Source organism: Canis lupus, chromosome 16 (genome assembly GCF_011100685.1).
Source record: "Canis lupus familiaris isolate Mischka breed German Shepherd chromosome 16, alternate assembly UU_Cfam_GSD_1.0, whole genome shotgun sequence".
In the NCBI taxonomy this organism is placed as follows: domain Eukaryota; kingdom Metazoa; phylum Chordata; class Mammalia; order Carnivora; family Canidae; genus Canis; species Canis lupus.
The window spans coordinates 19004389-19019073 of record NC_049237.1 but is presented as its reverse complement, the minus strand read 5'-3'; positions in this window follow the sequence as shown (position 1 = coordinate 19019073).

Sequence of the window (14685 nt, the reverse complement as noted above, 5' to 3'; positions counted from 1 at the left end):
CATACAACCCAAGGTGGGTAAACTCCAGGAACTGTTCTTGTGCCTCCGAGTGGGGTCCTTGTTCGGTTCGGGTTCTCCGAGGGTCCTGCCCCTGCGTCCATCCCCAGAGTCCCAGACACCTGCTATTTCCTCTCACCTGGGAGGTCCACTTCCAACTCCAAGGATGGGGATCCAGTTCCCTGGGCCCCACGGTCTTTATCCTGTCTCCTCCGGGACCAGCTCATGAGGTCACATTTTACCAATGGGTTTGGTTTGGATGAGGGGTGTAATCCCCTTGTTCCCAAAGGATTTATTTTGCTAAGCCCTGTGCAGGCCCAGCACCGAACCAGCCAAGCAGGAGCTCAGCAGGGGCATCCTGGGGGTGAGCGTGCTGCGTGCGGCGTGCCGTGTGGCTCCTGGTCATTTCTGAAGGTGAGGACTCATTTACACCTGAACATCATCTGCGCATCTCAGGGCAAGCTTGCATTTGCTCCAGAGAAAACCCTTCTTCAGGTGGCGGTGGCGGCAGCAGCGGTGGCGCTCTTTGGCAATAGACTCTGCATCAGAGGCAGAGAAAGCACGTTGGATCCCACGATGTCTGTCTCGTCCAGGGGGCGATGTGCACTCCTGTGTTGGTGGTGGAGTGTTTCGTGGGTTACAAATAAAAAGCCACAGCCCCCGCCCCAGCCCACCCACCACCACCAGCGGAGCTTCCTTCCTCCCCCAGGGCGGCTGTGGGTAGACACAGAGTGCATTTTCAGAGCTGGGAGCCCCGCACCCCTGTTCTCCTGGCAAGTTGGAGGCACCCCTCAAGAGGCTCCCTCCATGGATCAGGCCCACTGACGCCTTGCGCTCACCGGGGTCTGGCCTGCGCAGTGAGCTCCCCCTGTGGGCTAATCATGACTTCCCCCCAAACAACCTGGCCCAGAAGCTTCTCAGGTCACCCTGCCAGCCCACGTTTCCTCACATGGTTCCTCCTGGCTGCAACGGGGTGGCTGGGAAGTGAGGTCTTCCACAGGGTGTCCTGGGTGCAGCCCAGGTGTTCTGGAAGGTTCTAAAAGGAAGAGAAGCTTGTAGGGGCAAAGAGTGAGCCCTGCCATAGCCGCTGAGGCACTGAGCAGTTACAGGAGCGGAGCAGGTACAGAGAAGAGCTGCCTGTCCACTGGTCACATGTGAGGGGACACCTGTGCCCTCAGGTTACTGCCCAGCATGGAGCTTCCCTTGGATCCCCGGGCCGGAGTCAGGAAGTAGGAGAGATGACTCTTACCTTGCAGTCCGGGGTGTGGGGGCGAGGTCCCCACAACAGACTGTCCCCGGGCCCCCTGGCCACCCCACCTGTGTCTCAGGCCCTAGGACTCTACCCCCCACCCCGGGCCTTCCACACACCTGCACATTCCCGATGAGGTGGAGGAGTGAAGGGCCAGCGTGAGCGCCTGGCTGCCCAGCTTGGGTAGGGCTGCCAGACCATGAACTAGGAGCTCAAACAGGAGAAATGCATGGATCTGGACCCCAGATCCAGGTGTGGCCACGCCTGGCTCCCTACAGGCACCAGGGAAGGATGTGCTCACGGCCTTCTTCCTGGAGTTTGGTGGTCCCTGGGCTTGAGGCCGCAGAACTCCAGCCTGTACCCAGCGTCCCTCACCCCTGAACCTGCACCTGTCGGCCTCTGCACTCCCCTTTCTATGGGGACACCAGTCACCTGGCTTAGAGCCATCTGGTCCAGTGTGACCAGTCTTCACCTAACTGGTCACACCAGCAGTGGCTTTGTTTCCAAATATGGTCACATTCGGACTTACTGGGGGTTTGGACTTCAACGATCTTTTTTTGGGGGGGGGCATAATTCGGGCTATAAGAAGGGTTCTGTCCAACTGATGGGGAGGTGGGGGGAGGCAAGCAGGAGGGAAACCCACGGGAGGGGGTTAACTGTGTTTCAAGGCTTTACCTCTTCACAGACTGGGGACAGACATGCCACTTTATCTTCCCTCCTATCTTCCATCTGTGTCAGTGAGGCAAGCAGAGGATGAGGCATAAACCCACAAGGACAGGAGAGCATATGGCAGCAAGGGCCACCGTTGGCCTTAGAGGTGGATACCCTGGAGCCAGGGGTGGGTGTGAGGGAGTGGAGACACTCAGACCAGCACTCAGCCCAGGTGGGGTGGGCAGGGTAGGCGGGCCACCAAGGATGGGGGACCCGCCGGGAGGGAGATGACCCTGTGCTGGCTGGGGGCATATTATAGTCCTGTCAGGGACCATGCAGGCGAACGAGTGATGGCTTCACGTGGAAGGTAAGTTCATGGGGACAGGTGATGAGCGACAGCAGGAACAGTAAAAAAGCTGCACAAGAAAATAAACACCTTACCATGTAAGGGGGGTAAACTACAAATAGTATTTATGCCACCAGATTATTGCAAGGGCTCAATATTAGTTTAAGTGAATTATGCTTGGAGGAAGGGGCAGAAAAAGTGTGTGTGGGGGTGTGTGTGGGGGGGGCGTATGAGAGATTGAGACCCCTAACCTCCGTGGGAGGCACCAGCCAGGCAGCCCCTTGCAGGTTTCATCCACATGAGGAAGATTCTAGAAACAACATCTAGAAGGCATGTGAATGGCTGCCCAAGGGGTGGGAGCAGAGTGCAGGGCTGCTCCTCTGCATTATAAATCGGCTGAACCGTGTTACATTTTAAACGTAATATGTCGCTAAACTAAAAGAGGGGCAACCTCCTGGAGTCCTTTGTCAGAGCCCGTGGGGGTGGGGGTGGGGGTGGCTTGCTGGGAGCCCTGAGGACGTGTACACAGATGTGGCGGGCTGGCGCAGGCTCTGGTCTCAATGGGTGCCAGCCGGGCCCAATGCCCTCCTTGTGGTCGGGGCTGTGGGGCGTCCCTGTCCCAGGCGCCCATGCCGGAGACCCTGGCCAGATGCTTAGCCTGGCTCACATTGCGACCCCAGGGTGACGCACGGGGGCAGGAAGGCAGGGTCGTTGGCTGGCGGGGCTGGAAGGGCACATGTTCGGGCTGAGGAGGTGCCCTGAAAGCGCGCCCCCGGATCATCTTTCCCCGAGTCTGCGTCTGGTCTGTATTTGGCCACAGATGGTGTGTGTGTGTGTGTGTGTGTGTGTGTGTGTGTGTGTGTGTGTCGGGGGCTCTGGGCCTGGAGGGGCTGTCCACGCAGCTGCCTCTGGCCAGGAGCCCAGCCTGGACCCTCAGGACCTACATCTGGAGCGACGGCATCTCTGGTACCTGGCTCCACCTGCGGTGAGGGATGCGGGGGAACCGCGGGGCCTGCCCAGGGTGCTGTGGCTTGCAGAGACCTCAGGTGGCCCTCCGTGGCCCTGGGGCTCTGGGAGCGACATTCGGGGACCCTTGTTCCTTCGATCAGAGAGGTCTGTTCTCAGCAGTGTCCAGGGCCCCCAAACAGCCGAGAGCCGCCGTCCTGAGTGTGGCTGGGCCTGCAGGCTCTCCAGCGCTCGGATCTGTCCTTGGCCACGAAGGGCAGCGCTGAGCAGTGACGTGCCGGCCTCTTACCTGGAGGGGCAGAGCCGGTGTCACTGTGTCCCTCGGGCGCTGATGGGCCCCTCCCGGCTGCTTGTGTGCAGAAAGAATTCCCAGCCTTTCCTCTGTGATGCTCCCTTTACTAACAGGACTCCCAGCTGTTTGCTCCCAGGAATGAGGAAAAAAACAAAACAAAACTGTGTTTTTCTTCATTAATGTGCCTGCTACCCAAGCGACTCATTTGAAAATTCATTTTGGCAGGGCCTGCAGCATCTGTTACCATTTTGCCTACCCCAAGGACACAGGTGCTTACCTGCCGGCCTCAGACGGCCCTACGCCAGCAGCCTCACGCAGCCTTGCTCCCTTCCCGGGTTTCGACAGCAGGCAGGGGCAGCTGGGAACCATCGGGTCCGTTTCCCCACCAGGTCGGGTCTGGCAGCCAGAGCCTGTCCCCCACGCCCCCGGCCCCGCACCCAGGAGGCAGGTGTGCATACCTGGCCACAGCCCTGCGGCCCCTTCGTCACGGCTGAGCCCTGACGATGCCCACTGCGTGGAGCCCTCCGAGTGGGGCCCCTCGGTGCAGGGCGGAGGCTAGGATCCATTTCCTCCTGGGACACTGCCGGGAGGCGGGGGGAGTTGGTGCTCTTCTCGCAGGGGTCCTTGGAGATCCGCGGCAGGAGAGGTAGGTTATAAAACGGGTATGAGTGGCTAGTCAACAACCACCAGACTGTAAGGTGCCTGGGGAAGGGGTCTGGGTCGACCTGGAGGCTGCTTCTCCTGCATCATGAATTTGACCTTCTGGGTGTTGACATTTTGGCCACATGCGCGCTGCCCTTCCCAAACTGTCATTTTCAGCCCCAACTCCCAGTCCCCCGGAACCTCAGTGAATAAGCTGCCTAAAACCCTGTCTGGTTTTTCTGCCTAAGAGAGAGAATGGATCACCCACAGCAATATTCCCACCAGGACCGGCCACATCAGAAACACTTCTCGCCGCCTCCCCGTCCCCTCACCCGTGTCTGCGAGGGTGAGGGCGAGGAGGACGCAGGTGCAGCAGCAGCCACCAGGGGGCGCGGGCGCCGCTCGGAGAAGGTGACAAAGCACCAGGGGGGGAAGGACACCCAGCCCCAGGGCCTCCCTCTCTCCCAGCTCCGGGGGACTGAGCGCTGCAGGGGAGCCTGTGTCCCTGGAAGGGGTGGGCGGGGGTCACTGCGGCTCGTGCCAGGAGGGGCGGCGGACGGGAGTGACGCACAGTTTGGAGGACAGAAGCAGCCTCTGTCCTCAAGCAGGAAAGCCTCCCCGCGCAGAACACGGTGGCCACAACCCCAAATCTGGGGGGAAATGAGGGGTGGCTCCTGGGGACCTTGTGAAGGTGTCAGAGACAAGGGAGGGGTGCTTCCCTGACGGGGGTCCCCATGGCAGCCAGAAGTGGTTTCCAGAAGGCTGAGGTGGGATTCCCAGGGTGGGTCCCAAATCCTCTGCGATGGAGCAGGAAATGCTCCTGTGGGGTGGATCTTTCTGGAACACTGGGTCTGCTGAATCTTTGGTCAAGCAGGCTCCCCTTGCCTTCCCCAGGTGTGTGGGGTGAGGAGCAGGCAGGTGAGGCCCAGGCCTCAGCTTAGGCTTAGCGCCCTGAGCCTGTGGAGTCTACCGTGCATGCATGAGAGAGGCCGGCACTCTGCCCTCCAGTCCCTGCCATGTCTGTGTCTGAGGACATTTTTGGGAGGGGGAGAGAAGGTGCTACTGGCGTTTAGTGGGGTGGGGCTGCTGTGCCCTGTTTCCTCACCTTGCAGTGGGAATAATCCCTACTCCTTGGTTAGTAGGGTGAGCTGAGAGGGTCAGGACCCAGGGCTAGAACTGCGGCCTCACTCATGAAGCCTCAATGAAGGGCTGCTCACCAGCACCTTCCAGCCACAGGAACACCTGCAGGAACACCTGGGTGCTCCGGGCGTGCAGCAGAGGTCATGCAGCACAGCGTGTGGCCTGAGGTCCTGCGCTTCAGAGCCCTTGGGAGAAGGGGTAGTGGGAAAGCCATTAGGTGCCACGTGCTGCTGGATTCCAGGCTCTTGGACCAGATCTGTTGTCGTTAGTCTGTTTCCATCATTTTATCTTGGACAATAAGCTTAATCCAACAGAAACATCCGATTGATTGCTTCCTCCGCTGGTATGTCCATTGGTTCAGCAAGCATTTACTGATTTCTACGCTACATAATATAATAACATATTGAATTCACATGGCTGAAGGGTCCATCTGGTGATTTTTCTTAAAACTAACCACAGTCTTCTCCAGAGGACAATGGAAAATGTTCATCTCCAGAGACAGGCAGCTTCATTCAAAATCTATTCTGGGTTATCTTTACTGTATGTGGCCTTTGCAAAAAAGACTTAGGAACAGAGAGAGCCCTACGAAACAAGGGTGCTACACCAGAAGCATTATATCCCTCTAGCCCAGATACTGCAGAGTGAAGGGGGCCATGGCTAAGGGTGCTCACAGGTATGAGCTGCACAGAAAAAACAAAGATGTACCTTTCCTGATACACAAATAGACCCTAGAAGTGAGAAAATAGTAACAATGAAAAAAACAAACCACCTTGTAGAAAAACAGGCTAAGAAACCGATTGGCAAACTCACAAATGGTGAGAAATACAAATGGTGAATAAATGCAGTAGAAGCCACCAGCCTTACTAGTGATCAGAGAAGCGCTAGATGAAAAGGATAAACCACTTCCACCTGTAGATTGGCAAATGTGTCAAGGCCTGGGTGTGAGCCTCTCAGCAACGAGCATAGGAATAGTCACAGCCCAACTGAAATGAACTTCACGGCACCAATCAAAAGGTTAGATATGCATATGCCATAAATCTACAAGTTTTACTTTTGGAGCTCTGGCAGTGGAAATAGGCAGGGTCACTAGAATGAATGGACAGGTATGTCTGTCTGACCCTGGGTCATGGTGGTGAAAAGTTGGAGATGTTCTCCAACATGTATCTCCATGGGGCAAAACTTAAAGAGCTGACAATCACGTCTTTTTTTTTCTAGAATTTATTATTTATTACTTATTTATTTATAAAGATTTATGTATTTATTTTAGAAAGAGAGCACAAAGCTGCAGGTCAAGTGCTCTTGAGAAGACATTTGCAAATTATGTATCTGATAAGGGGATAATAATATATAATGAACTTCCTCAATTGAATAACAAAAATGAACCCAATTGAAGAATGGGCAAAGAGGGGCTCCTGGGTGGCTCAGTGGTGGAGTGTCTGCCTTTGGCTCAGGTCGTGATCCCGGGGTCCTGGGATCGAGTCCCACACTGGGCTCCCTGCACGGAGCCTGCTTCTCCTTCTGCCTGTGTCTCTGCCTCTCTCATGAATAAATAAATAAACTAATAAAATCTTAAAGAGAATTGGCAAAGGAATCATGTACACATTTCTCCGAAGATGGTAGAGAAATGGGCACAGGCATATGAGAGATGTTTAACATCATTAAAACCAGAGAAATGGAAATCAAAAATGCAGTGGCATATCACTTCACATCTATTTAGGATGGCTTCCATCAAAAGAACACACAGAAAAGAACAAGTGTTGGCAAGGATGCGAGAAGTTGGAACCCTTGTGCCGTGTTGGTAGGATTGTAACATGATGTGGCTGCTTTGGAAAACAGTGTGGAGGCATCTAAAAAACATAAAAAGTAGAACCTGGGATCCAGCAATCCCACTTCTGGGTATATAATTAAAAGGATTGAAAGCACACAACAAGCACATGAGAAAATGCTCTGCATCACCTGCCATCAGGGAAATACAAATCAAAACCACAATGAGATACCACCTCACAGCAGTGAGAATGGGGAAAATTAACAAGGCAGGAAACCACAAATGTTGGAGAGGATGCGGAGAAAGGGGAACCCTCTTGCACTGTTGGTGGGAATGTGAACTGGTGCAGCCACTCTGGAAAACTGTGTGGAGGTTCCTCAAAGAGTTAAAAATAGACCTGCCCTACGACCCAGGAATTGCACTGCTGGGGATTTACCCGAAAGATACAGATGCAATGAAACGCCGGGACACCTGCACCCCGATGTTTCTAGCAGCAATGTCCACAATAGCCAAACTGTGGAAGGAGCCTCGGTGTCCATCGAAAGATGATGGATAAAGAAGCTGTGGTCTATGTATACAATGGAATATTACTCTGCCCTTAGAAACCATTTGCTTCAACATGGATGGAACTGGAGGGTATTATGCTGAGTGAAATAAGTCAATCGAAGAAGGACAAACATTTTATGGTCTCATTCATTTGGGGAATATAAATAACAGTGAAAGGGAATAAAGGGGAAAGGAGGAAAAATAAGTGGGAAATATCAGAAAGGGAGACAGAACATGGAAGACTCCTAACTCTGGGAAACGAACTAGGGGTGGTGGAAGGGGAGGTGGGCGGGGGGTGGGGGTGACTGGGTGGCAGGCACTGAGGTGGGCACTTGACGGGATGAGCACTGGGTGTTATTCTTCTGTATGTTGGCAAATTGAACACCAATAAAAAATAAATTTATTATTAAAAAAAAAAGAATTGAAAGCACGGTCTCAACGAGATGCTTATACACCATGCCCATGGCAGCATTATTCTTGATAGCCAAGAGTTGGAAGCAACCCAAATGTCCACTGATAGTCAAATGGATACACAAAACATGGTCTACACAAACTGTAGAATGTTATTCAGCCTTAAAAAGGAGGGGAATCCTGACACCTGCTGTGACATGGGTGAACCTTGAGGACATTATGGTGAGTGAAACAAGCCAGTCACAAAAGGACAAATACTGCGTGATTTTCCTTATATGCGGACCCTAGAGTAGTCAGATGGCTGGTGCCAGGGGCTGCAGGAGGGGTATGAGAGTTTGTGTTTAATGGGGACAGAGTTACGGTTGAGAAGATGGAAAAGTTCTGGAGATGGACAGTAGTAATGATTGTGCAACAGTGTGGAAATCCTTAACACTACTGAGCTGTACACTTAACAGTGGTTAAGATGGTAAAGTTAGGACAGGTGGTTTTTACCACCATAAAAATTAAAGCATAGTTTCTGAAAATTTTCTATCACTTTATATACATATTATTCTTACTATTTGTGTGTATCAGAAAAGACCTGGAAGTATACATACCACATTGTATTTACTCCTGGAAGTAAAAGTGAGAGGAGAGAGTTCTATCTTTTATGTATCCATTTCTATCCTATTTGGCACTTGCAGAAGGAGAGGATATTACTAGTATAGTTTTTTAAACCAGAAAAATAAGGATTAATATTTCTATAGTTCAGATGGGTAATTAGGGAGACAGATGATAAGTTGGTTATCTAGCTAAATGCTTGCTTATGAATGCTGAAACTCAGTCCACTTCTCTAAGTTAAGAAGGGTTATTATTTTTACTTGTCCAGGTAAAATTTGTTATTTTTACTTTTGCGCACTTATGCTTCAGGATTGTAATCCTGTAAAGTAGGCTATAAAATTCTCCAGGTGGGCTCCTCCGTAGGCCTCCATGGTAGCAAGACAAAGTGGAATAGAGCAAATAAAAGAAGTAAAGACATATGATGATGCTGGTGATGCTGATAGTGATGATAATGATGGTGATGGTGATGGTGATGATGGTGGTGGTGATGGTGATGGTGTTGATGATGGTGATGATGGTGGTGGTGATGACAGTTAACATTTATTGAGCTCATATGTTTGCCAGGTTATCACAGCTCCATGAGATAAGTACTATTATCATGTCCATTTTACAGATAAGGAGAGCGGGACACTGAAAAGTCATTAGCCAAGCATGTTTAGCGAGGAAGGGGTAGAGCTCTGAACTCAAGGCTGGTCTGGGGAACCAATGTCCTGGCCTGCTTTTCCTCATTTCCACTGCAGGAGAGAGGACTCAACTGGGCCCAGCAGAGCAGAGCCAAGCCTATGGGACAGAGGTGCCTCCAGGAAGAGGGAGCAGACCTCACGAGTCTGTGCCAAGGATGGGCTCAGGCTCATGCACTAGGAAGCTCCAAGAGAAATCCTCAGAACCTCATGCCCTCAGGAAGGAGGTGATCCCCCAGTAATCATGGGTTTCTGCCGTTGTCGGTAGGGTCAGAGCTTCAGCTCCTGGGGTGGGGGACGTGGCTAGGGTGAGGGGCAGGGCTCTACTCCAGGAGGACAAGGGCGGCTTGTGGGGAAGCCTGATGATGTGAATTGGGGCGTGCAGTGTTCAGAACGGGAGCACAAGCATAGCTCACACCCCACTGTGTTTACTACAACAGGGTGCCCCAGTGCAGGGGAAGAAGAGCCATGGGAGTCCAGGGACCAGTGCAGCCCCTGTGTGTTGGCCACATTGGCGGCTGAGGGTCACCAGGAGCAGAGCCTGGTCTCGCGGTCAGCACTGGGGCTCCCCAGTGGGAGGAACAGCCGGGGCACCTGCAGCTGTTTGAGGCTGGACAGAGCAGCTGGGAGTGGCCAGAGGAGAGGACATGAGGCTGCCGAGGCCACAGACTCAGACCCAGTGTGTTCTGTGTCCTCGTGGGCATTCTGCTCCTCACCCGTGAAGTGCAGGTGGGCAAGAGGTAGATGTGGATGACTCCTAAGACATTCCCAGCAACAGAAGGCAATTCCAGCCAGGTATTTATTTCCATGGTGCAATGTCTTCAATCTCCCTGGGAGAGGGGGTGCTACAGCTTTAGGACAGAGGGTCTGGCTGCCAGCCCTGGGTTGAGCCTTGGGTGAGGTCTCCCAGGGGAGGGTGCCTGCCCCTGGGCTCTCACTATTTTGTTTATCTTCTGGAGTCGGTTGCCCAACTCCAGAGAAGAGGCTGACTGTTCTCAGGAGGAGAACTTGACACCTGGTGGAGAAATCCTACCTGGTTAGTGCTAAGTTTAATCTCAGCAGTTATGTTTGCACAGACCAACAAACTTCCTTATCAGCTTCCTTATTGGCCTTTCAGGGTTTGGCTCCAGGCCCCGGCTCTTTGCTTCCCACTGGATGTGCACTTTCTCTATCCATTTCTGCCTCCCCCTCCCTGGGGAATGAAGTAGTTCCACATGAGAGGGTTTTCCAAATGGCAGTAATCTGGAAAGAAGAATTCTACAGCAAATAGTCACCATCATTTCCAATGATCTGCAACACAGTGTGAATATCTCACCTAGGGATGGCATTGGGTCATTTGGAAGAGATTTCAATATACTTGTACTGCGGGAAAAAAGAGTGTGGGCAAAGATCTAGAAACTCCCAGAAGTCTGGGTGAAGTGGTCAAAGTAGCAGAAGGGCAGGTGCTCTGGAAAAGTAAACACTGTTGTGAGAAACAAAAAGCCAACAGAGATCTGGAGGCCAGAGTCTAGGCCAAGGTGTCACGGGACCACAGTCTCTGTGGAGGTATGAGGGTGTGTCCCAGGCCTGTCTCCTGTGTCTGCAGCCTGGGGCGCCCCTTGGTATGCAGACACGGCACTTCTCATGGGGCCTCCCTGTGTGTCTTCCCATCAGCCTCTCTTTGCCACTGTGAGACCATGTTTTCCCTTTGGACAAGGACACCAGTCCTGCTAGATGAGGCCCACCCTGTGACCTCGTTTTCACACAGTTAGGCCTGCAACGACCCTCTTTCCAAACAGAGTCACATCCTGAGATGTTGGACTCAGGGCTTCCACTTGCTGTGGGGTGGGGAGCAGAGTCTAGCCCCTAACTCAAGGGTAAGGAACAGTGGTGCCCAGAGAAGCAGTTCCTCCTTCCCTCTCTTACCCACCTTCCCTCCTTCTTTCATTTCTGTTCAACTCCTACTATTATTATTGTTCCTGATGGTTTTATTTTTTATTTTATTTATTTTTAAGATTTTATTTTTTCATGAGAGACACAGAGAGAGGCAGACACAGGCAGAGAAGCTGGCTCCCTGCAGGGAGCCTGATGCGGGACTCGATCCCAGGACCCCAGGATCATGCCTGGGCCAAAGGCAGACGCTCAACCACTGAGCCACCCCAGTGTCCTGTTCATGACAGTTTTAAATGACCAATTGTACAGTTGCAAATTCCTGCATGTGGAGCTTAGGAAATGCAATAATTTCACTTACGAGAAACCTTCCAACGGGGCTTTTCTGTGTGCCCAGATTTCTAAAAGAACTCAAAGCTCGTTGCTAATCCTATAATGTGAAATAAAGTGCAGACTCTCCCTCCTCTTGAATGTGTGAAATTTTGAAATGATCTTTCCAGTGACTTGTTGGCATGTTGACCTTTCTCCAGACGGCTCGGCCAACTGGCGGGGTGTCCGGGGGAGACGTGGATAGTGATGTGTGATGGAGCAGGAGAAGGCAAACCGCAGCCCTGGCCCCGCAAGACGGTCATGGGGAGGCCTATCGATTTCGGCCACGTGTAGAGCGGCCTCCCCTCCCCTCTCGGGGCCAGAGTCCGGAGGAGGCTCATTAGGGGCACCACAGCTCTCCTGGCCCATGATCCTTCTCAGAGCCTCACCCTGCACCTGCTCTGCCCTCGTTGGGACTCTGCAGCTAAGGTGATTGACAGGGAACCAGGGACCAGACGATGCCAGCTGCCCAGACCAGTGGGGGCAGGAGGCCCTGAGCGGGAGGGCACTAGGACGCTACGAGAGAGGTGGGTGGCCAACGAGACACAACGTGATGAGCAGCCACAGGTCTCCTGGTGCCAAAGCACACAGCATTCTGCCCCAACAAGGCAGGCTCTGCGGATGTGGATGGGCACAGGACAAGGGCAAGCACACAGTCAGGGGGCAGCTCCACCTCTAGTGACATCCTGAGTCAGCACCCCGTGGCACCCTGGGTTTGATCCCAGCAGCCCGGCTGGCCTTGGCTGGCATCGGGCAGGAGGTGTGGGTGGCCCAGTGCAGCCCACCCCATGCACAGCACCCCAGCACTCGTTGCCATTGTGCACATGGCCACAGGGTGACCCGGGGCTGTCAGAACCTCCCTGGGCGGGGATGCGGTGTGTGTGTGGGTAAGAACCACCCACCTATGTCTCTATGTAGGTTCTCATCCACAGCCTGGAGCTCACACGGGGGACAGGGCCCGGGGCTGGGCCGATGGGGGTACCTGGCCTGCCACAGGGAGCAGCACCCATGAGCAGTGGCGTGATGGCCACGGAGGTCTGAGCCCATGCGTTCACTTGTTCAACACGCTTCCCACAGGTGTTTGCGGGTGACCAGCACACCGGGTGGCAGGCAGACTCCTCCCTCCCAGTCTGCAGCGACAGGAGCCGGGCGGGGCAGGGTGGTGGTGGTGGTGGTGACACGGGCACGTGATCACGGCTGAAGGGGCTGAGGGGACAGGCCCTGCGGCTTGGAGCTTCAGGGAGACAGACATGCCCCGGGACGCGGGAGCGGGACTCTGGCCAAGGCCTGAGGGACAACAGGACCAATCAGCACCATCGTGGCCGGGATTACGTGTCAGAGATGGGACACAAGGCGAAGTCACCTCAGTGGACAGAGCTGTGTCTTCCTGAACTTGAGAATATGCCACAAACCTGGAGAGAACTAGTAAAACAGGGGCCGACATGCTTAGCAGAATCCAGTGTCCGAGAAATGGAAAGAGCAAGGGAATCCACTCATGGGGCCCGACCATTCTGACTTCAAAATCACGCGTCTGGACCAGCTGCCCCTGCACAGCTCCGGTGCCTCCTGCTCTCCAGCCCACCTGGAGCCCAGCACGTGGCACAGTTTCCCTAAATGCCCAGTAAGGAACTCCTCAGGTGTGCGCCTTAGGAAGAAAACCCACAGAGCACCAAGTTTGGGCGTCCGGATTGGGTAGATCTCACACCTCAGTCTCTGCGTATTTTGGCCATATTAGGGGATCAATAGGAAATCCCTCCTGTGGCTAATTCATTGCTTATCAGCCTGCCTCTTGTTCAAGAGCAAGCCTGATGGTAGATGAGTGAGGAGTGGGCCAGAATCTTATGCATTATATGTATTGAAGCAGGATTGTAATATCTTCATTAGTATTTTACCATACCATACTTTTCAGAGTAGATCCCAACCCTAAGTCTCTATCTGCAAGCTAAATTTTTTTTTTTTTTTTTTTTTTTAGAGAGGCAGAGACCCAGGCAGAGGGAGAAGCAGGCTCTATGCAGGGAGCCCGACATGGGACTCGATCCCAGGTCTCCAGGATCACACTCCAGGCTGCAGGCATCACTAAACCACTGCGCCACCAGGGCTGCCCGCAAGCTACATTGTTACAGAGAAAGCTGAAACTCTCAGCAACCCAGCATTGTGAGGACGCCTGGGTGGCTCAGCAGGTGAGTGTCTGCCTTCAGATCAAGGTGTGATCCCAGGGTCCTGGGATCAAGTCCAACATCGGGCTCCCTGCAGGGAGCCTGCTTCTCCCTCTGCCTGTGTCTCTTATGAATAAATAAAATCTTAAAAAAAAAAGTGAGCATTGTTAGCAAAAGGCCTAACACACGAAATAGGAAAGACAAGTTCACTATTTTTTATAATTATTGTTCTTCGATGGAGAGAGAGGGAGGGAATCTGAAGCAGGCTCCACACTCGATGCAGAGCCTGACGTGGGGGCTGGATGCCAAGACCCTGAGATCATGGCCTGAGCCACCCAAGGGCCCCAAGAAAGGCCGGTTTAGATTCCAGTTGGTTCTCCTCCCTCGTGAAAGGAATGCCTGTAATGCAGGGAGGGACGATGCCAGGGCACTGATGTGTGTTGAGTGCCAGTCCTTGATCTCCAGACACACTCCTGAGGTGAGGTAGCAGGTGATCCTGAAAAGCAGCTCAGTGACGGAGCTCCTGCTCTCAGCCTGGCCCCTGCAGCTGACAGAGGGGACAAGGAACTCTAGGACAGCGTGCCTTGTCTGTAATCAACAGGGTGACAGGATTCCTTGCCTGCCAACCCACTGCATGCCACGCTCCCAGACTTGCTCACACCTGGGCTTGGATGGGTTCAGTGTGGGCACTGCTGTGCTGGAGCTGCATGAACTGGGCTCCTCTTAGGCAGAACTTCACGCCTCAGTGGTGAGGGCCATGTCTGCGGTAGGGGGGTGGGGGTCACCATCAGCATGGTCCCTTCCTCCTGGGCTCTATCTGCCAGGGAGACACCCCACCCGTCAGTGTGTGGGGGGGGCAGGGAGTCAGAGTGGATCCTACTGCCGGTCACCTCCCAAATTCACCTCCCACTGGGAGGAAAAAATACACTCAAGCGGTCTTTCCCCAAGAGGTTGTGTAAACGTTGAGTCAAGTTTGAAGAACCATAAAATATTTTCCCATTCCAAA